Genomic DNA, 23,093 nt, shown 5'->3' on the forward strand with positions numbered 1-23,093 from the left:
TCTCTGTGAACGTTCGGTCACGCTCAGAGGTAAGGGAAGCTTATATAATTTAATTTTTATGTTTGTTTGGATTGTATGTTTGTTTGTTGAGTTGCTGACTTAATATGAAATATGATTGTTGCTATGTTTTGACGGTATGAAAATTTACTATGATATGGATGTATTAAATTATGAAGATAGATGTTGAGAAATGAATTGAGATAAATAATTCTAAGTATGAAATTCCCTATGATAATGTATGTTCGTTACTGAATGGTCTTTGACCGTTCGGTTTTTCTCGGGGACTCGTTTAGAACTGGAATCTTTCATTTGGAAGGAATTCCTGTTAAGGATCGAGTGTCTTCGTCTAGTAAAATTTGTGTATAGGCGTTCAACCAAGGATATTCGTCCTTGGCATTCTGATATAAATTTAAGTATATCTATATGTAGTAGTATGTTCGTTCGTTCTTGAACATTGGTTTATTGATATCGTATATTTATAGCTTTTTCTATAAATTAAGTTGTGCTCGGTCTTACAACAAGTGCTCGTACTATTTCATGCTAGGTCTTTCACCAAGCGCTCGTACGATTTAGTGCTAGGTCTTTCACCAAGCGCTCGTACTATTTCATGCTAGGTCTTTCACCAAGCGCTCGTACAATTTAGTGCTAGGTCTTTCACCAAGCGCTCGTACTATTTAATGATAGGTCTTATACCAAGCGCTCGTTCTCTTTTCTGTAATCTATCTTGATAATAAGAGCATTCGTCCAAACTCAATAGTGTTCACTCTCTACTGTGCTCGGTCTTTGACTAGCATTCGGTTTTTTCTTGATGTTAAACTCATAAATAAGCTAAGTATTTATAACGTTCGGTTTCTTCATATGATTCTTTTAAGTATTATTATTTGAATGTCTTGTAGTGTCTGTCTCCATTGGTTTCGGCCTAGAGTCTTAGTACTCGGTCTGGGCTTTACGGTGTTCAATCTAAACGCTCATGAGTCAGTTCATTAAATTGGCTCACCTTGTAAACAACGTTCGATTCTTATAGTCTTGAGAAATATTATTGTAATCGGTCTCTTTCCCAACCCGATATTCACTCTCTCGGTTTTGATCCGTTTTGGGAAATGGAAACCTCTCGGTCTCACTCCAAGTGTTCGGTCTTGTTCGGGGTGGAAGATGTACGTTCGGTATTTTGTATCCTAAGGGATCTTCGTTCAAATTGAGGTTTAATAATGAAAGATAATGAAGTATGTTATGGATGAAACGTATTTGATTTTGAAAGAGTATTCCGGGGAGGAATATCTCATGAATGAATATTGGAATTGGTAAAGTATGAATGTGGGCATGCTAAGCTGGCGGTTCATCCTGATATTCCATGATTACTCGTTCTCACTTAGAGAAGGGTAAGTCATGTGTGGGAATGGCAGGAGTTCCTAGTCCTTATGGTTAATTTGGACATATAGGACTAACCTCGGGTGGCAGCTGTTGAGGGTATCCCAGTTACTACATCACCCGGGTGCACGAACGTCGTAGTTCATACAGTATGGACCGTCAGAGTCTAGTCTTAGGCTTTGCATGTATAAGTGAATGAACTAGCTCGTTTATTTTGAATTGTGTGAAATCTATGTTGATACTTGAATTGAATTACATAAGCTTACCCTATGTTTCCTGTCTTGTCTGTTTTGTACGTTCGTTTGTTTTTCTGTTGCAATGATCATCCTTGTGGATGTGAGCAGAAGGAGACGAGTTGCTGGAAGAAGCGCTGAAAGAAGTGCTGGAAGAAGAAAATTTAGTTGAGGTAGAAGTTAAGACCGAACAGTAGAACCGTTCGGTCAGTATTTTAGTTTAGTTGTAAGATGATCGTTCGATCATCTTTTCCCTTTTGTTTTGTAGGACCGTCTGGTATAGACCTTTTGTAAATCGTTCGGTCGGGATTGCTTATTTTGTACAGTTTTAACTTTCTTGTCTTTCTGTAAGGTCGTTCGGCCATAAGCGTACGTTCTCTATTTTTGTAAGACTGATATGTAGTATTATTAAAATGTGATTATTCTATTATATAATTTTATACTGTATTTTTGGGATGCTACACAAACGAATACATCCCATCCTCACATTTGTCTTTCCTTTTCTTCTTCAACAATGTAATATAAATTAGTGAACAAACAAATATTGATTTGTTAATAGAAAATAAACTCATTCCATATTAACATTCAATCAAATATACGAATGATTATAATACGAAAATCTTAGCAGTAAATATCATTCTTAAAACGTTTGTTTTTTTTTTTAAATCCTAGAATCGTAATGGATAACTTCTAAAATAAATAATACTTTATATATGTAATGATTACTTTTAATGATATTATTTGATGAATTTATAATCAAAATAAAAATGTATTATTAATTAAATAAAAAGGGTTCCATTTCTTATAGATACAGAAGTACGTTAAATGGGAGAGTTTGTTCACTGGATGGAATAAATGATACTCAAATTTATTGTGGTCTCAAGATATTTTTAGCAGTTGACTCATCCTGTACAAAATTAATGCTCTAGTTATTGCACTTCTTGACAAAGATGGCTTTATCTAAGTTATCAGATTTTTAAGTACAAATTGATTATGGGTTCATGATAGATTCACAATTTAAAAATCACTAACATTATAAATGTTATAATTAACTCATTAACCAATTGTATTATAACAAGCGGGAAAAAGAGACGTGTTATTTATAGCATTAATAAAGAAAATTTTTATATAATTTTTTAACTTTAATATTTAAGTAACTGATTTTAAATTAAATAATTACTTTATTATTTTGTATCTTTTAAGTGATTATTTATTTAAATTTAATTAATTGACAAATAATGTTTATATTCTGCATCCAACTGATATATAGTTGGCAATTGACCACACGCTTTAAAACAACTTCCAGCGGTTCATAAATTATTACCTCAAACATTATATTCCTATGTCGACGAACTTCGTGAGTGTCAGTAATTATTTAACGTTTGGGAGTATGAATGTTCAGTGCTTTCTTAAAAAAAATGTTGTGTGAAACATTTCATTACCTGAATCATATATATGATTTCAAATTTAAGATGCGAGTTTAATTAAGATTTTTTAATTAATGATCCTAAAGTATGTGAAACACTTTCCCATTGTGAGGTCTCGGAAATTTAAACCATGATTACTGTCAAATTCGTCAATTATTGCACTGCTGAGTCACCTGACTGCTTCCATAAATGCACCGCGCCACACGTTCAGTGCATTAAAAACGCACTAAACGCTGCATGCATGAGCGCCACTTGTCACATAGAAGTTTCGGAAGTCAGAAGTGAGAGTGCAGGTGTCAGCAGAGGAGACGCTCGTCCGTTTGGACTGGGGATTAACAAAACTGAGTTTTTGAAAAACTCTTTCTCTCACCTGCACGCACTCTTCTTCTTCCTCAGAACCAAACCTTTCATTTTCTCCAACTTCTCTCTAGAACCAGTTCACCTTCTCTCTACTGTAACTCACCATTCCCTTCTCCGATCACGTTTCAGAACCGTAGAAACGTTCCTGAAGACGTGAGCGTCATTCTGATCCGAACAGAATTTGGAACGGAACTGGTAAGTCCTCATTGCTAAGCTTTCGTCCTTTTAGTTTCATGCGAACCCTAGTTCTGGTTGCATGCACGAGTTTTAGGTCTGAGTCGTTTATGATTTTTGGTGTTTTAGATTAAGTGATAGTTGTTGAGCAAAACCTGAGGGTAGGACGCTGTTAGAGGTCGCACTAAATCTTGCTCTTTGGGAATACACTGCTATCCAGGTAAGGGAAGCTTATATGTTTAATTTATACTTGTGTGTTGTATGAAAGAATGTTATGAAGATATGTATGTGGGCTGTTTGAGTATGCATGAACGAATACTGATTGTGTGGATGAATATGAATTCTTATTTGGTTGATCCGCATGTTGGTTTGATATGTATGGATGATGGAGGATTAATGTAATGCATGAGTTATTAATGTGATAAATTCTATAAGATCCGTAGATTAATATTGGATGTGAAGTTATGAAGTATGAATCTTATGAAAAATGTTAAGTTAAGATAGTTGGAAAAGTCTGAATATGATAATTCTCTCTATGATAAATTACGTTCGTCATCGTACGGTCTTATATCGTTCGGTTTCCCTGACAAAGACTTAGAGTAGAATTCTTTCATTTGGAAAGAGTTCGGTTTGAGAACGAGCGCCTTCATTGAATTACTATGTTTGAGCGTTCGGCTCAGCATAGAGTTGTAGTATGCTTTAAATTAAATAATATTGAATTAAGAAACGTTCGGTCTTATACCGAGCGTTCGTTCTAAAGAGCGCTCGGTCGTATACCAAGCGTTCGTCCTTAATAGCGTTCGGTCTGATACCGAACGTTCGTCCTAAACAACGTTTGGTGTTAAATCAAGCGTTCGTCCTAAAGAGCGCTCGGACTTATTCTAAGCGTTCGTCAAGATTGATTCTTGGTCATCTACCTAAGGGTTCGTTTTAATGAAGTGTTCGGTCTTATATTGAACGCTCGTCCTTATCTTTGATTCATTAACGAATGTAAATAGCGTTCGTTCAAATATTACAGTATTCATCCTCTTACGTTCGTTCAATTACTGACATCGGTTCTTTATATATAAAATTTTACAAAGAAAATTCTAAGTATTATTGACCATCCTTGGTACATTGAATCTGGTCCCATATCTTCTTTATTATTATGAAATTTCTAAGTATCATTACATTCAATAGAGTCAGTACATTTAACTGACCAAACAGAGAGTCACGTTCGTCCATCCATTACTTTAATTGAACGTTCGTCCTAAATTCTTCAAAGGACTGAACGTTCGTCCTTTTATGCTCTTAAAGTTAAATATGAGAATGATGATAAATTATAAGATCTTACTATGCGAACACTATATTGAGTGATTCTATGAGTATGGGATTTGAACGAGCGTTCCATGGAGGAACGTCTCTTATATATATTTGAATGTTAAATTTGGTAAAGTATGACTGTGGATAAGCTAAGCCAGGCTTGGTCCATCCTGATATTCCGTGACACTCATCCTCACGTAGAGGGGAGTAGTTCATGTGTGGGAATGGCAGGAGGTCCTTAGTCCATAAGTTAACATGGGCGACGTAAGAACGGACTAACCTCGAGTGGCAGCTGATTAGGTATATCCCGGCTACTACACCACTCGGGTGCGAGGACGCCTGTAGCTACACAGATCATACAGTCCGGACGGTCGTCGTATATATATATATATATATATATATATATATATATATATATATATTCATATAATGTTACATGATGGTTATACGTTAAAACTATGTGCTTGTGTGGAATGATATGTTTATTGTATGTGTTGATGTATAATTTAAATTATATAAGCTTACCCTTTCGTTTCCTTGTGTTGTCGCCTTGTATATGCACGTTCGTCCTGTCATTGCAATGATCATCCGTGTGGATGTGAGCAGATGGAGGTGCGTCACTTGAAGAAGTGCTAGAAGAAGAAAATTTGGAAGACGCTAACCTGGTGGATGTAGAAGTTAAAGCCGAGCCGTAGAGCGCTCGCGGGCGTCTGTAGTTAGTTTTATTTATGTTATTTTGAACGTTCGGTTATAGTTTTGTAAGACGGTTCGTCCCTGAACTCTTGCTTGTATAAGCGTTCGTTATTTCTGTATGATTATGCCGTTCGGCAATTTGACGCTCGTTCAGATTTGTAAGATTGCACTGTTTTATATGATTAATGTAATTAATTCTGATTATGGTAATTACTATATTTTGGGATGTTACACCCATGAACATCTCAAATACCACGTTATCTTTTTAATATTCTGCTCCGTGAATAAAATAGAGAGAAAAGGGAGGATGAAAAAAAAAACTATGTAGTTCAAATAAATAGTAAAAAGTAATCATTTTCCTATAATATTATTTTATTTTATTTATTTGTTATATATAGAAAGAATTAAACCTCATATGAGGTTATTTGATATTAAAATAACTACAAATATATAAAAAAAATTAATTAGGTGAACGATATGATAGATTATACATTGTTTTATTATTATTTTTTGTATATTTCTTCACACATTTTGAAGGAAAGAGAATTGTGGTTCTTTTTCTTTACCTTCAATACTTTCCTAGTATATATTTACTTCTTCTCTCTCTCTCTTTTTCCATTTTTCTCACTCCCCTCATTTCTTTTAATTTAAATCAAAGATAGTGATTTTTTAATTTAAATAAAATATTTTTTTATTTGTCTTCACGTGAAAATAAAATATAAAATCTATTTTCTTAATAGGAAATTGTGATTTGATTAATAGAAATTAATTACAAAGTGAAATACAATTATTTTTAATAAAAAATACAGGGTTGTTTATTTTATTTTATTTTATTGAGGACGGATATGTGATAAATGGTATCCATAAGTCTATGATTTTTTTCTTTTCAAAATCTTTTATTGTGTTTTTATATTTTCTATTTTATTAAATTATATAATTTATATATTGTATATTGTCTTAGCCTAATACATCTTGATTACTATTTGATAAAAGTGAATTGTATAAGATCTTATACATTTCGGCCAAGACAACTTAATGAGAGAGCTCTATATAGATTTTGGCCATGTCAATTTATAGGTGAGACGAGATATATCAATGATACATGACTATTTTGGACAAGGACTTGTTGCATTTCACAAGGCAAAATTTTTCTAGTTAACATTACGATAATTATAATAAAATATTCATCAGCATTTTGGAAGAAATCTAAATGTTCCTAAAGATAATTAATAAGAGTCAAATATATAAAGATGATTTAGTAAAAGATGTCTTAATTTTCATTTATCACTAGAATTATGTATACTTTTGTCCTCACTTCAGGGTCGGAATACTTGTAGATATCCCCTACTCATTCAAGAAGAATATCTCAAATCCACCATGGAGTGATCAAGACTTCTAGGATAGTTTGGCTCCACATACGAACAATTTAAAAATGAAAAAATATTTATAAATTATGTAATTTAAAAATATTTTTTTCTCTTAAAAGAATACTTTCAAACTATATAATTTAAAAATAAAATATTATTTTTGTATTGTATAATTCAGAAATAAAAATAAATTATGCAAGTGCATTAAGAAAGGTACGGAGGTGCAGAAAGCTATGGAGGGATAAAAATGGACTTAACATTGAGTTACCCAAACAATAGAATGGCCTAACCAGGCCCACTTACCAAAAGTACTATGTAAATATGAGGATTACTCCCTACACCTCAGATTGTTCGTTGCATCACCACATTTTTATAAAATTTCAAAACTATGTTTTATATTTAAGAAATCCTATACCTCCACTTTTTTTCTTCAACCAAAATCAACATCCGTTGAAGAAAAAATTCTTCAACGGATATGCCACATCCGTCTAAGTTTCTTTTTTTATTTTTAATTTATTTAAATATTATATTTTAATAAATTTATAGATTATAACGGATATGACATATCTGTTGAAGAATTTTTTCTTCAACGGATATCGACATCTGTTGAAGAAAAAAAGTGAAAGGGTATAGGATTTTTTAAAATATAAAGGATAGTTTTCGAATTTTTAAAAGTGTGGTGATACAGGCAGCCAGTGGAGAGAGTACTCGTTTGTAAATATAGGACCCATGTACCAAAATACACTCTTTAATAATGAAAATTTCTCGTATAAATTAAGGATTAGAAAACTATATTGAATTAAACTTTTTTAACCGCTAATTTTCTTCCAAAACGGTTTAACTTTTTTTTCAACAAGAGTATTTTAAAGACCTTTTTTCAATATTTACCTATCTTAATCTATAATTTTCAATACTTCTAGTTTTAAATTGAGTTTAACTTTTAATTGTAATATAAATAATTTATCACAAACCTATATCGTATATTTTATATTCTTACTGTTGGAAGTCCCACATTGACTAGAGATAAGACCAATTTATAATATATATAAGTGAGGTGCAAACCTCACCTTACAAGCCGGTTTTGTGGGGTTGAGTTAGGCTTAAACCCACTTTCTAATATGGTATCAGAGCCATGGTTAGAGTCTATCCTAGCGAGTTCTAAGTGAGCATTCTATTCTTCTATTCCACCCGCAATCGGGCCATTATCGTACCACCCAATTTCTGCTATGACGCACAAGATGTTTATACCTCGGCGTGAAGGGAGTGTGTTGGAAGTCCCATATGGACTAGAAATAAGACCAATTTATAATATATATAAGTGAGGTGCAAACCTAACCTCACCTTACAAGCCGACTTTGTGGGATTGAGTTAGGCTTAAACCCACAAAGAGTTATGTAATTTAGTATTTTGAATTAATTTTTTTAAAATTATTTTATTAAATGTTGAAAATATATTTTATTTTTATTTAAGTACTCAAAATATACCTTTTTTTTTTCTAATGGAACTTGAAAACCTTCGCCAGATTGAGTAACACAGTACCAAACTTACCACAATTTCACAGTTGAATAGTGACATGAGAGAGAGAGTACTCAATAATGCATCAACTTTCTATTTTTAATTAAGGCACATGGAACAACATTATCTTTCTTTTGCCCCATTTATCTAAACACCACATAACTCAAGCTTGCTTCATTCAATTATGCATTCTTCTTCCATTTGACTCTTCTGAATAGAGGAATCTTAATTATAGTGACAGAATAAAAGAGATAGATTCTAACAAATATACAAATTATTTGCTGTATATGTTTTAGAAAAGTCACATTATTATTACACTTCCACCTTTTATATTTACATAATCTAATAGTTATTACTAATTAAAATCTATATTAAAATAATATCGGCTTAATCATTTCAGAAATCCTTACTTTTTTGTAAAAAATCTCAAATCAATTTATTAGTTTCTTTCTCAATTGTCTCTATTTTTTGAATATTGAAACAATCAGACTCTTGATATTAAATTAGTTAAACAGTTTTAAAAAATAACGTATTATGTCAACATTTTTTTAATACCCTTCAAACAATATAATAACAAAAATTCAATTATTTTAATTTTACAAATAAGAAGACTAAAATAAAATCAGAGAACTTCGAAAATAATTAAACCAATAATCTCACTTTAATTTTTTTCATATTCATAAGTGTTTTTGTATGAATTTACGGAACCGAGAAACTAATATGTTACGACGTGTCTTTCTTCTTTCTGAAAGTTGGGGTCGCCTGAGTTACTTGTCTTTCTTCTGTCTGAGCCGTTCGGTTGACTTCCATCTGGGCCGTTCGATCACGTCAGTCTTGGCCAATTGTTGCCTTTGTGCTCCAGGAGGGAGGTACCTGCAAAAGATACTCTAACAATCAAGTTAGGCGTGAATTTGAAGAACCTTGGTTCTTAATTGAGTATTTAGTGAAGGGTTATCACTATTGAATGTTTGGGTGTCAGGAAGTCTGAGTTGAACGTACTTGGTTTGTGGCCCTAGCTCTCTATTTATAAGTTGTTTATGGACCTTAAGCTGACATAAGCCCAATAGAATATAAACAGAATAAAATATAAACAGATTATCTAAAAATCTGGTTGGTTGTTTATAACCTGCTCATCAATATCTTTAATTAGATATTCTTGATTATTTTATCATCTACTGGACTATTGGCCCAATAACTTAAACGCTGGCCCAATTACGGCCCAATCTTTGACCTGGTTGATTGTAGCGAATGAACCGAACGGTCCTGAGTGGATAGACCGAACGGTGTCAAATGTTAACCGTTCGGTCTCCACTAGGTACGATACATTATGCCCCACAAGTCTGAGTTAAGCGTTCGGCTTTAGCCTTGGTTAACTATAGGACTTATGAGTTTAAGGGAGGCTGTTTTTAGTTGTTGCTCGTTGTTGCCGAAACAGTTTTCTTCAAACGAGGTCGTAGAATGATGAGCATAAGGGGCCGAATGGCCAAATACCTGAGACTGAATGGTCGAACACCTATGAACGAGAGTGAGCGTTCACGGAGAACGTTCCCCACCGCTCGGTTTAGGACGAAAGTGAGGCTGTATAGAACCTCACCGCTCGGTTCAGGACCAGGGGTTCTCGAAGAGTGTTCCCTGGGTTTTGTGGACGAGAGTGAGCGTTCACGGAGAACGTTCCCCACCGCTCGGTTTAGGACTAGGGGTTCTCGGAGAGCATTCCCTGGGTTTTGTGTACGAGAGTGAGCGTTCATGGAGAACGTTCCCCACCGCTCGGTTTAGGACGAGAGTGAGGCTGTATAGAACCTCACCGCTTGGTTTAGGACCAAGGATTCTCGGAGAGCGTTCTCTGGGTTTTGTGGACAAGAGTGAGCATTCATGGTGAATGTTCCCCATCTCTCGGTTTTGGACTCCACTTGGCCAAGTGGTAGGCAGGATCCTGTCATCTGCATTGTGAGGCCGAATGGCCAACACTTCTGAAGCCGAACGACTGAACATATGTGATTGAAAGGAACTTTCTGGCTTTATTCATACCAAAAGTGTAAACACGTAAGTCTTGTCAAAATAGTTTAATTGAAATAAAACATGACATCAAACTTCAACTAATGTAAACTTGAGATGAGTCGCATTCCTAGTGTTCGGAAAGACTTTTCATCATATCTTCTAGTCGATACACCTCAGGATTGTGTGGTCAGAGCTATGGTTGCGGCTGCGACTTCGCCTATCTTTTCGCTCCTCCTTTCTATGCGGTCGTTCTGTATTTCTTCGTGGAGACCTTGATGAGCTTCTTATCCTCGACCAATCCGTCTTCACATACTTACGGAGATGGCCCGCACGAATCAGCTCTTCGATTTTATCTTTGAGTGTTACATACTCTTCGGTAGTATGTCCCAGGTTTTGATGGTATTGGCAGTGCTTTCTTCCATCAGCATTATAAGGTGAATGAAGCTTCTTGACCGAAAGAAATTCAACACTAAGGGCTTCATCAAGGATTTTTGCCCTGGGTGCATTAATAGTTGTGTAATGATTAAACTTTGGCATTCGGGGGAAGTCCTTTGGTCGAGAACCCCCTCCCTTTTGGTAGTCGATGAACGTTTGTATCTTGTCCTTTCTCTTTCCGCTTACATAAGCTTCGTGTTGTTGCTTTCGTTGTGAGATTCACATATCCTCTATAGGATGAATTCATCTACTATTTCTTGGAGCTCTTCCATAGTTTTTGGTGGTCACGCATACAATTTTTCAGCAAAATATCCTGGTCTCGGGCATGAAGGCAGATTGTTAATAATAAATGAGTGATTAACCTCTTTAACTCGCCGTGCGGTTTCAGTATACCTTTTCATAAAGACCTTCAAAGTTTCCCCTTTCTGCTGTTTAGTATTTACCAATTTTGCTGGTGTTATCTCCTGTTTCCGATTGGAGGCGTATTGCCTTCTAAAGAGGGTTTCTACAGTGGTGAATCAATCTATTGTGTTTGGGGGAAGAGTGTTATACCACTCCAATGCCTCATCCTTGAGTGATAAGGAGAAGGCTCTGCATATGACCATATCACTGTCCGTGTAGAACATCATTGCATTGGTGAAGATCCTAAGATGATTCTTGGGATCCGTTGAGCCATCATACCTCTCTAATACCGAAGGATTCTTCTCTGGCATTGGAGTTTGCATGATGGTCGCCGTAAAAGGGAGTAAGCTGGTAGGCCAAAGGTTTGGAGGGGCGATGGTCCTCTCCTTCCTCGACCGTTCGGGATGGTGTGTTGGGATGGCTATTGAGGCGGACCGCTCGGTATGGACTCGTTCCGCCCTTAGCGTCGTAATCTCCTTTGCGTGCTTTCGCTGCATCTCTTGCTGTGCTTGCGCCTGCGCATGTATGGTTCTTGCCTGTGCTTGTATCTGTGATTGCATTTGCGCTATCAAATCTCTGGTATTCTATTGTCCGTCCATGCTCCTCGTGGTCATCATCTGGGCGTCTTCTGCTTGCTCTTGGCCCCACGGTGGGCGCCAAAATGTTTTTGTATGAATTTACGGGACCGAGAAACTAACCTGTTACGATGTGCCTTCCTTCTTTCCGAAAGTTGGGATGGCCTGAGTAGCTTGACTTTCTTCTGTCTGAGCCGTTCGGTTGACTTCCGTCTGGGCCGTTTAGTTACGTTAGTCTTGGCCGATCGGTTGCCTTCGTGCTCCAGGGGGGAGGTACTTGCAAAAGATACTCTAACGCTCAAGTTAGGCGTGAATTTGAAGAACCTTGGTTCTTAGTTGAGTATTTAGTGAAGGGTGATGGACAAATTTATGAACACAAAAATATGATGTCACAAACTTGTTTTCAATCGGCAAGTATGACCGAATCGTTCAAGTAATAAAACTTGGTAAGACCAAGTATCGTTCTTCCCAAAGGACTCACGGCCTAGTTTAGTTATGTGGTTTCTTAATTAACTAAGACTTACAAACGAAATATTTGTGATTTAGAATGCAAGACAGAAAATAAACATGTATGCATGAATATTGATCAATGGCAAAAATCAAAAGCTAAACACTTTCAATGAATTATAGATATGAATATGTTTGTTGGGGGTCAATTTCATCTTATCCACTCTCATATATTTTAAGGAATTTAACAGTCAAATCACCATTGTTAATGTCACTCTCTAATGTACCTTTCCAGAAGGCTTCTCCCTAATCACGAGTTCATACAATTCCTAGCATTCCTAATGATCAGTTCATAAGTACAGGAGCTTAACGACAACCAATATAAAATTGGGAGAAATTCCCCGGATCTAGACTTCCCCGTACGTTCCCGTATCGACAAAACCAATAATCATGCATCGAATGAGTTAAACAATGCAAGCATTAAGCAAAGAGGAAAAACCCTAACTAATGATGAAAAGAAAGCATAAGTCTTAATTAAAAGATGTAAAAAACAGATTCCATATATGAGAGTTTCACAAGATTACATTGATTCCCCAACAAACATAAAGAGTTTAGTTCACCATATTCATGGTGAACCTAGATGAATTACAATGAAAGAATGAAAGAATAAACCCTAAAAAGGTGAAGAGGAAGCCTCAGCATCCAAGATCCTCCTTCAAAGGGGTGGAAGAGAGAGTGTTTGCTTCGTTCCAGCCAAAGATGCCTAACCCTAGGAAACCCTAAAGCTTATATATCATTCGTAAATTACAAAAAGTCAAATCCAAGCCCATTAAAGTGCCGCTCAGCGGTAAACTACCGCTCAGCGGTGAGTGCGTGACTTGTTTTCTCCCCTCAGCGGCCATTTTGCCCCTCAGCGGACCTCCCGCAAACTCCTGAGTGCCGCTCAGCGGTAAACTGCCGCTGAGCGGTGACTTCGACTTCTCCTTTTTGCACTTTTTGTTGTCTTTTCTGATTTCATCTCTCTCCTTCTTCACTTCTTTCACCAAATTCACCTTAAAACCTGCACAAAAACACTGAAATCAAGCATAAACCTGTCCAGCTCTCTTATTTCCAAAAATATAAAGAAAAACATGATTTCAAGCGAGTTTCTAAGTGTGAAGGTTGCTTTTAGTGTCAATTTTAATCATAAAAATAACAGTTTTTCAACTGTTATCAAAGGGTTATCACTATTGAATGTGTCGGTGTCAGGAAGTGTGAGTCGAACGTACCTGGCTTGTGGCCCTAACTCTCTATTTATAAGTTGTCTCATGGGCCTTAAGTTGACATAAGCCCAATAGAATATAAACAGAATAAAATATAAACAGAATAAAATATAAACAGAATAAAATATAAACAGATTATCTAAAAATCTGGTTGGTTGTTTATAACCTGTTCATCAATATCTTTAATTAGATATTCTTGATTATTTTATCATTTGTTGGACTATTGGCCTAATAACTTAAACGCTAACCCAATTGCGACTCAATCTTTAACCTGATTGACTGTAGCAGATGAACTGAACGATCCTGAGTGGATGGACCAAACGGTGTCAAATGTTAACCGTTCAGTCTCCACTAAGTATAATACAATAAGTATAATTTTGATTCGCGGTTCTGTCCTCTATTTCTGTTGTGATTTTAGTTCCCGTGTTTAAAAAATTCACAATTTTGATCTGATATTTCATTTTTGTGTATATTTATTTCGTTATTGCTTTTATTTTAATTATTCAAATTCTTTATTAATCGTACTTCCATTGCGTATAGAATTTATGAATTAGCTGGATCACAATAAAATATATGCAAAATTCAAAAATTAGATTATACCAAAAATTACATTTTTTTTATAAAAAGAACACACTAAAATTTTGAAAAAACCAAAACTCAAAAATTGGAAAGCATCTAAACTAAGTTTTTACTTCCCGCAATTCTATTATTACTAATTGAACCCTTATACTGACAGAAAATTACTAAATTATTTTCTTCATTGCACCACATCATCACTACACTCTTATTCATCACTGGAGAGGAAGAAGAGACAACTCTGAAATGTATTTCATATATTTTGAAAAATAATATATATATTAATTATGAAAAGCTTATTCTGAAAAATTCTATTTGGGAGAGTTTATTTGTCAGACCTCGGAAATTTAACCCAAACCCCACCTGTTTAATCTCATTTAATGCGCCCAAAACCCTGTTCAGATTCATTTAAAACACACCCAAAACTCTGTACACTAACGCCAGGTGTCAAGAATGGAAGATTCGAAAATCAGTAAGTGGAGGACAGGTGTCCATAGGAGAGTGCACGTCCGTTGGACGTGGGATAGACAAAAATGATTTTCTGAACAACCCTGTTCACTCTCCTCTGCATGCACTTCTCCTTCCCAACTCTGACTTTCCATTTTCCTCCTCCTTCTCTCTAGAAATTCCCCTTCTCTCTCTACTGTAGCTCACTCTTCTCTGCTCCGATCACCGTTCAAGCACCGTAGAAGGATTCCCGGCGTCGTGAGCTTCATTATGGACCGAACAGTTCCAGATTCTGAAACTGGTAAGTTTCTCTTCTTCGTCGAGCGTTCTTTTGTTACATGCAAAGCCAAATTCTGGTTGCATGAAGGGGTATAGTCTAAGTTATTCTTGATTTTTATATGGTTAGATTTAGTTGGAAGAATTAAGTGATCTTTGAGGGTAGAAAGCTGTAGACGGGCGAACCCAAAATCTTACGTTTAGAACGTTTCACTCACTGATCCAGGTAAGGGAAGCTTATTTAATTTAATTGACATTTGTATGTTGTCTTACTATATGAATGTCCGTTGTTTGAAGGAATGAATATGATGCATGCTGCTTGATATGTATGATGATGGTTGATATGTAGGAATGTGAATATGAGTAATCATTGTGGAGTATGAATTATTAATGTGGAATTCTATAAAGTATGTAAATTGATATTTGATATGAATTTATAAGGTATGAACTGATATGTTGAAAACTTGAGTTGAAAATAGATGAAATTCTCATTATGATAATGTACGTTCGTTATCGAACGGTTCTCTACCGTTCGGTTTGTTCTAGTAAACTGTTTTAAAATGGAACTCTTTCATTTGGAGAGAATTCTAGTCGAGAACGAGCGTCGTCATGTGGAAATACTATGTTTGAGCGTTCGACTCAGTATAGTTGTACCCTGATATCTGAAATAAAGTAATACATATATATATACCCTCTTACTTTAAGATTAGTAGCGCTCGGTCTTACACCTAGCATTCGTAATAAGTAGCGCTCGGTCTTACACCTAGCGTCCGTACTAAGTAGTGCTCGGTCTTATACCTAGCGCTCGTATTGAGTAGTGCTCGGTCTTATACCAAGCGCTCGTACTATTGTATAATCAATCTTGATAAAATAGCGTTCGTCCAACTACAGTAATACTTTCTTTTACCATGTTCGGTCATTTACTGGCATTGGATTTCCGTATGTGAACTATTCTAAATATGGTCCTTAACATCTTGAATATTCTTCTTGCATTGGATCCGGCCTAAGGCCTCCATACTTGATTTATTTCTTAAGTATTGGTTTGAACTCAAGAGAGTCAGTTCATTCAACTGACTCACGTGGTAAATATCGTTCGTCACATATTGCACTAGTTTACTCGTTTCATTTCGTAAATCCAAAAGTAACTCTCTTCGTCTTATTCTGTTCTGAACGGGAGAATCATCGATCTCTTTCTTATCGTTCGTCCTCGTTCTAAAGAGGGCTGAACGTTCGTTATTTTATGTCCTTGTAACTGATGATGAAATTGATAATAAAGTGGAAGATTATAAAGGATGAACAGTATATGAGATGAATAAACGGTTGTGGTTTTTGAACGAGCGTTCCAGGGAGGAACGACTCATGTATTGAATATTGGGATTGGTAAAGTATGACTGTGGTTATGCTAATGCTGGCAGTTCATCCTGATGTTCCGTGAGTACTCGTCCTCACGTAGAGGGGGTAGGTCATGTGTGGGAACGGCAGGAGGTCCTATTCCTTAGGGGTACTTTGGATAGGGCTAACCTCGGGTGGCAGCTGTTGAGTGTATCCCAGTTACTACATCACCCGGGTGCAGGAACGCCTGTAGCTACACAGATTCATACAGTCCGGACGGTCCGTCTAGTGATAGTTTTCGTATCATTATATATATGTTGAACTATACTTGTGTTGTTGGAATGTTTAACTTATATGTTGATGTGTGAATTAAATTACATAAGCTTACCCTGTGTTTCCTTGTGTTGTCTTGTTGTACGTCCGTTGTAACATCCCAATATCTCACGCTGGATAATTCATAATTTATATATTGTAACATTACATTTACGGTAATATCCCGTAATCTCACACTTATAAATTCATAGATAATATATGTCTACACATGTTTTAAACTCAGATTTCAACTATAAACTCATAAATATAATTCGAATTCTTCTAGCTTATTCTTCTGTCTCTCTCTTCATTGGCATTGGATCAGACGACATTCCTTCATCTGCTCCCGTATAACATCACGCATTATACGATCATCGCATTCACATGCACACACAAGTAAGGGTGAGCTAACATGCAACAAATCATTTATAAAACATGTATAATTACCTTGATATAAACATCATATAATAATTATGTTCGACACCCTCATACCACAATTCCTATTAGATACTCGTCTCACAATACCCAATAGACACCACAATACCCAATAGACACTCATCCGGATGATACGTTGATGAGCGGTCACGGGAGGTTATGCACTTGTAATGACTTCTACTTCTTTTTACAAATACACTTTCAAAATACTTCATACCATTCACAAGGTTAATCCCCTCACTATGTCCAAAACCGGCACATAGACCAGGACCTCCTGCTCCTCTCACCACATAATTCATCCCTCTCTACTTGAGACTAGATGATTATTAGAGTATCAGGATAACCTCCAACTACGGGACCCTCAACATCAACATATACACAAATACCATAATATTACTTAATCTCTCCACAAGACTCATACCATACTAATATTCCTCAACTCACATTATACCCCTACAAAATCTCCCCATACTACTCATAACATGTTCAGATGCATAAATTCAAATGCAGTATAATAAAATGCAATAATCACAATTATAATTCATAATTTCATATCTACCACAATAACATGAATTAATCAGACATTTCCATTCCAACAACATATATTGCATAATAATTTAACAGTACAAAATCTGTTCAATAGGATTTAAGTTAAAAACTTGTCGAGTAGACTTCCAGGAAAGAGAGGTGCGTCACAATGGACAACTTAAGTACCAAGTCTTTCCTTAGCCAAAGTGTTCCTCAACTAGTTTTTAACAAATTTCTTATTTACAGATTCAAAACAACAGCATATAATATTAACACTGAATTTCAATATAGATTAACATACAGTAAGCATTAACAGTATTCACACAGAAGAATTTCAATATATGAATAGTAATAAAACAATACTAAATCATAATATAAAAGCATAGAACTATTAAATCATAATATAAAAACATATAAAGGTTAGCTCCCCTACCTCTATTCCAGACGTCTCTTGCTCTGAATTTATTTCTCCGAAACCTTTCAGAACCTCTACCCTTCTTGCAACTAAAAATTTCTCTCTATCTTTCTCTCACTTGATTTCTCTTCTCTTGGTGCAAAATACCCTTCCCTCCCATGGCTATTTATAGTAAAAAAAAATTTACTATTCATTAATATTTTAATATTATTTATTATTTTAATATTATTTAAAAATAATATTTCAATCCTTTTCTCACCAAATCTGATCCTAATTTCTACCTACTACTTTCTTCCATGCTAAGGAATCCAAATGCTGAAAATTTATTTTTACTATTCACTTTTTACTATTTACTATTTACTTTTTACTATTCAATTAAAAAAAATTTACTAAATAAGTTTATCAAAAATTTGAACCTTTCCTTCTAAAATTACTATAATTTTATATCCAAAATTTACATTTTTCCATCCATTAAAATTATTATTACTAATAAAATACTAAAATTTACTACTATAAATATATATATATATATATATATATATATATATTTTTTTTTTATGGGTCTTACATTCTCCCCAACACAAAAAAATTTTCGTCCTCGAAAATTCAAAAATTCGAAATAAAGTTATGATTATTTCACCTTATCTCCTAGTTTCCTTGTAAATTCATTTACTCTACTTATTTTGTGCATCAAATTTCTAGCATGTCAAATTTGAAATGTATTCACGAAAAAAATTAAAATCATAAACCTTCAAAACACTTTTACTTGACACTTTTAGCCCCATGAAAACCACCATTAAACATACCTCACTAGTCTCAAAATAATTCATTAATGTTTTAAAAGAACTCATCACTCATAAACTATTAATCACAAGATTCCATAAAACTTTTAATTCCTACTATAACAAGAAAGTGATTCTCCTTATAGATCCCTATTTAAGACTTCCATGACCCTGTTAAACTCTAAGAATCATTCTTTTTCCGTAACAACTTTCCATTATTTAATACAGTTTCTACTCCTAGAAATCGTACGCCTCCAAAAGCCACTTATGTTTACCAAAATTTTATACTAGATTGCTCCACCTTACCCTATACTTCTATTTTCCGTAAAATTTCTAATTACTCTGATGATTACACGGAGTCCAAAACACTATTACTAAACAATTCATCCTTATGTTTTCTTTTCTATACCCATTTAACAAGGACTTGTCCAAAAATAATACTTATATTGAGTATGCTTTATAACATCCATAGAAACTCTTCCACACTTAAGATTATGCATCATTTCCTTCACTCGTCCTTGATGAACTTATCTGATTCTCGATAATATTGCATTCACCCTTAACTACACTTAATGTTCAACAATCAACTCACAATTCTTGAAGACCATAAACTTCTAAAAACATATTGTAACATGACCAAACTATCCTTTCGATCATACCCTAGACTGCAATATCTATCCTTCACTTGCATTGGTCAGACATCCCTAAAATACTCATCCTCATCCTTTACATCACCATTGAGGTTTGAATACTACCACATAACTATACCTGATGAAATTTCTCCAATCACAACCTACAACTTCTTAATTATTCCAAATTCCCTAATCACATTGCAACCCTCCTTTTTATCTATTTCCAAACTCTTCTTCTTCCTTATCTTGTCATGTTCATAATAATATCAATTCAACCTACACTACCTCAACTAACTTTAATATTCCAAAATCAATAAAATTTACAACCATAAATCATGACATTTTAATCCTATCATAAAAATACCAAATATTTGCATAAGCCGAAAGCCAAAATTTTCGTACCTGGATTTTCTCCACTACTCCTCATACCAAATTCACATATTCTCAAATCTTATCTCTAATGCATTTACTGAAAAAATCTAACCATCTCCTTTTAATCATCCATTTAGCTTAGAATCCTTCCAATACTTCATTCTTCTCTAAAGACATCGTGTTCTCTTAACTTATAAATTTCTCCTCCTATTAAACTTTCTCTCAATCCTCTTTATGCCTTATACAACTTCTTATTTACTCTTCTTCGTCTAATATTTGATTTATTCTTAATCTACTTCAGTATTCCTATCCCTTTTTATTTTAAACTTTATCTTCAAATCTTCCACCATTTTCTTTCTTCAGATTCCAATCATCGCTGATACATCAATCCATGTTACCAATCTCACACAATGCCACTCTGTTTCTCATCAATACTTCCTTCTCTTCTGACTTCTAACGTTACTGATATACTAAACCAAACTGATTTCTCAAACCTTGCCACATTCCTGCTTATCCAAAGCTTATCTTAATCTAGCCTTTGAACTCAACTCCTTTTTGTGAAACGTAAGATATCTCATCTATTAATTTTGTTCTAGAAACTTCTAAAAAATTTACTTCTAAACACCAACATCTTCACTCATCCATTGAAACTTAAACTCTAGTATTATATCTCCCTATCAAGGCTTTAACTAATTCTAATATATTTCCTCAAACCCTCAGAATTAAGAAAGGAAAATCATCTATGGTAAAAGTCATGGTAATTAGACACAATACTCTACTATCTAGATTTAGAGGAAATGGTAAATTATACCATTTAGACTCAATTCTTCACAGAGAAGACACGGAAGACCCACAACACAGAGGTCATCCTAAGGACGAACTGCTCTGATACCATTAATGTAACATCCCAATATCTCACGCTGGATAATTCATAATTTATATATTGTAACATTACATTTACGGTAATATCCCGTAATCTCACACTTATAAATTCATAGATAATATATGTCTACACATGTTTTAAACTCAGATTTCAACTATAAACTCATAAATATAATTCGAATTCTTCTAGCTTATTCTTCTGTCTCTCTCTTCATTGGCATTGGATCAGACGACATTCCTTCATCTGCTCCCGTATAACATCACGCATTATACGATCATCGCATTCACATGCACACACAAGTAAGGGTGAGCTAACATGCAACAAATCATTTATAAAACATGTATAATTACCTTGATATAAACATCATATAATAATTATGTTCGACACCCTCATACCACAATTCCTATTAGATACTCGTCTCACAATACCCAATAGACACCACAATACCCAATAGACACTCATCCGGATGATACGTTGATGAGCGGTCACGGGAGGTTATGCACTTGTAATGACTTCTACTTCTTTTTACAAATACACTTTCAAAATACTTCATACCATTCACAAGGTTAATCCCCTCACTATGTCCAAAACCGGCACATAGACCAGGACCTCCTGCTCCTCTCACCACATAATTCATCCCTCTCTACTTGAGACTAGATGATTATTAGAGTATCAGGATAACCTCCAACTACGGGACCCTCAACATCAACATATACACAAATACCATAATATTACTTAATCTCTCCACAAGACTCATACCATACTAATATTCCTCAACTCACATTATACCCCTACAAAATCTCCCCATACTACTCATAACATGTTCAGATGCATAAATTCAAATGCAGTATAATAAAATGCAATAATCACAATTATAATTCATAATTTCATATCTACCACAATAACATGAATTAATCAGACATTTCCATTCCAACAACATATATTGCATAATAATTTAACAGTACAAAATCTGTTCAATAGGATTTAAGTTAAAAACTTGTCGAGTAGACTTCCAGGAAAGAGAGGTGCGTCACAATGGACAACTTAAGTACCAAGTCTTTCCTTAGCCAAAGTGTTCCTCAACTAGTTTTTAACAAATTTCTTATTTACAGATTCAAAACAACAGCATATAATATTAACACTGAATTTCAATATAGATTAACATACAGTAAGCATTAACAGTATTCACACAGAAGAATTTCAATATATGAATAGTAATAAAACAATACTAAATCATAATATAAAAGCATAGAACTATTAAATCATAATATAAAAACATATAAAGGTTAGCTCCCCTACCTCTATTCCAGACGTCTCTTGCTCTGAATTTATTTCTCCGAAACCTTTCAGAACCTCTACCCTTCTTGCAACTAAAAATTTCTCTCTATCTTTCTCTCACTTGATTTCTCTTCTCTTGGTGCAAAATACCCTTCCCTCCCATGGCTATTTATAGTAAAAAAAATTTACTATTCATTAATATTTTAATATTATTTATTATTTTAATATTATTTAAAAATAATATTTCAATCCTTTTCTCACCAAATCTGATCCTAATTTCTACCTACTACTTTCTTCCATGCTAAGGAATCCAAATGCTGAAAATTTATTTTTACTATTCACTTTTTACTATTTACTATTTACTTTTTACTATTCAATTAAAAAAAATTTACTAAATAAGTTTATCAAAAATTTGAACCTTTCCTTCTAAAATTACTATAATTTTATATCCAAAATTTACATTTTTCCATCCATTAAAATTATTATTACTAATAAAATACTAAAATTTACTACTATAAATATATATATATATATATATATATATATATATATATATATTTTTTTTATGGGTCTTACAGGGAGTGACGCCGGTGCAAGAGGCATGGTGCAGGGGGCACAGACAAGGAGCGGCTCCTGGCAGCTTCGGGTGGAAGGGGTACATGGACGAATCGGACATACACCGGAATGAGAGGGATCTGGAGACTGTGTAGGTATGGGACTATACGGTTGAAGGATAGCTTAAAGGAATTGATTTGACTACTCATATCACCAAAATGCATTTACTTTTCGGTAGCCTGACTCATAAGAACTCCATGGTTAAGCGTGCTTAGCCTGGAGTAATTCTGGGATGGGTGACCTTCTGGGAAGTTTTCCCGGAAAGTGTGCGAGTGAGGACAAAGCACACTGGAAAGCCTGGTGGTGGTCTGTGGGGGCAGTCAACGGTCCCTGTGAGTTGCCGGGACGTTACAGATGGTATCAGAGCCTAGCCTCTCCCAGTACGGTGTGGTTCGAGGACGAACCAAGCGGAAGCTGGTGGGCATGTGACATCCGGGCACTGACGAGGGCGGGGAGTGACGCCGGTGCAAGAGGCATGGTGCAGGGGGCACAGACAAGGAGCGGCTCCTGGCAGCTTCGGGTGGAAGGGGTACATGGACGAATCGGACATACACCGGAATGAGAGGGATCTGGAGACTGTGTAGGTATGGGACTATACGGTTGAAGGATAGCTTAAAGGAATTGATTTGACTACTCATATCACCAAAATGCA

General features: G+C 34.9%; 2 long non-coding RNA genes across 2 annotated transcripts; both read right to left on the bottom strand.

Moving 5' to 3' along the window:
- Window positions 1-16,630: 16,630 nt before the first annotated feature.
- On the bottom strand, window positions 16,631-18,012 carry LOC148196461 (uncharacterized). The gene is made up of 2 exons (XR_015780609.1): window positions 17,898-18,012; window positions 16,631-16,841 (listed from the first exon to the last, which is right to left on the bottom strand). It is a non-coding gene; the product is annotated as an uncharacterized LOC148196461 (long non-coding RNA).
- A 2,568-nt stretch (window positions 18,013-20,580) lies between these two features.
- Window positions 20,581-21,962, bottom strand: LOC148196462 (uncharacterized). The gene is made up of 2 exons (XR_015781021.1): window positions 21,848-21,962; window positions 20,581-20,791 (listed from the first exon to the last, which is right to left on the bottom strand). It is a non-coding gene; the product is annotated as an uncharacterized LOC148196462 (long non-coding RNA).
- Between the last annotated feature and the right edge of the window lie 1,131 nt (window positions 21,963-23,093).

Source organism: Vigna umbellata, chromosome 7 (genome assembly GCF_029865625.1).
Source record: "Vigna umbellata cultivar VRB3 chromosome 7, Vumbellata_1.0, whole genome shotgun sequence".
Classification (NCBI taxonomy): domain Eukaryota; kingdom Viridiplantae; phylum Streptophyta; class Magnoliopsida; order Fabales; family Fabaceae; genus Vigna; species Vigna umbellata.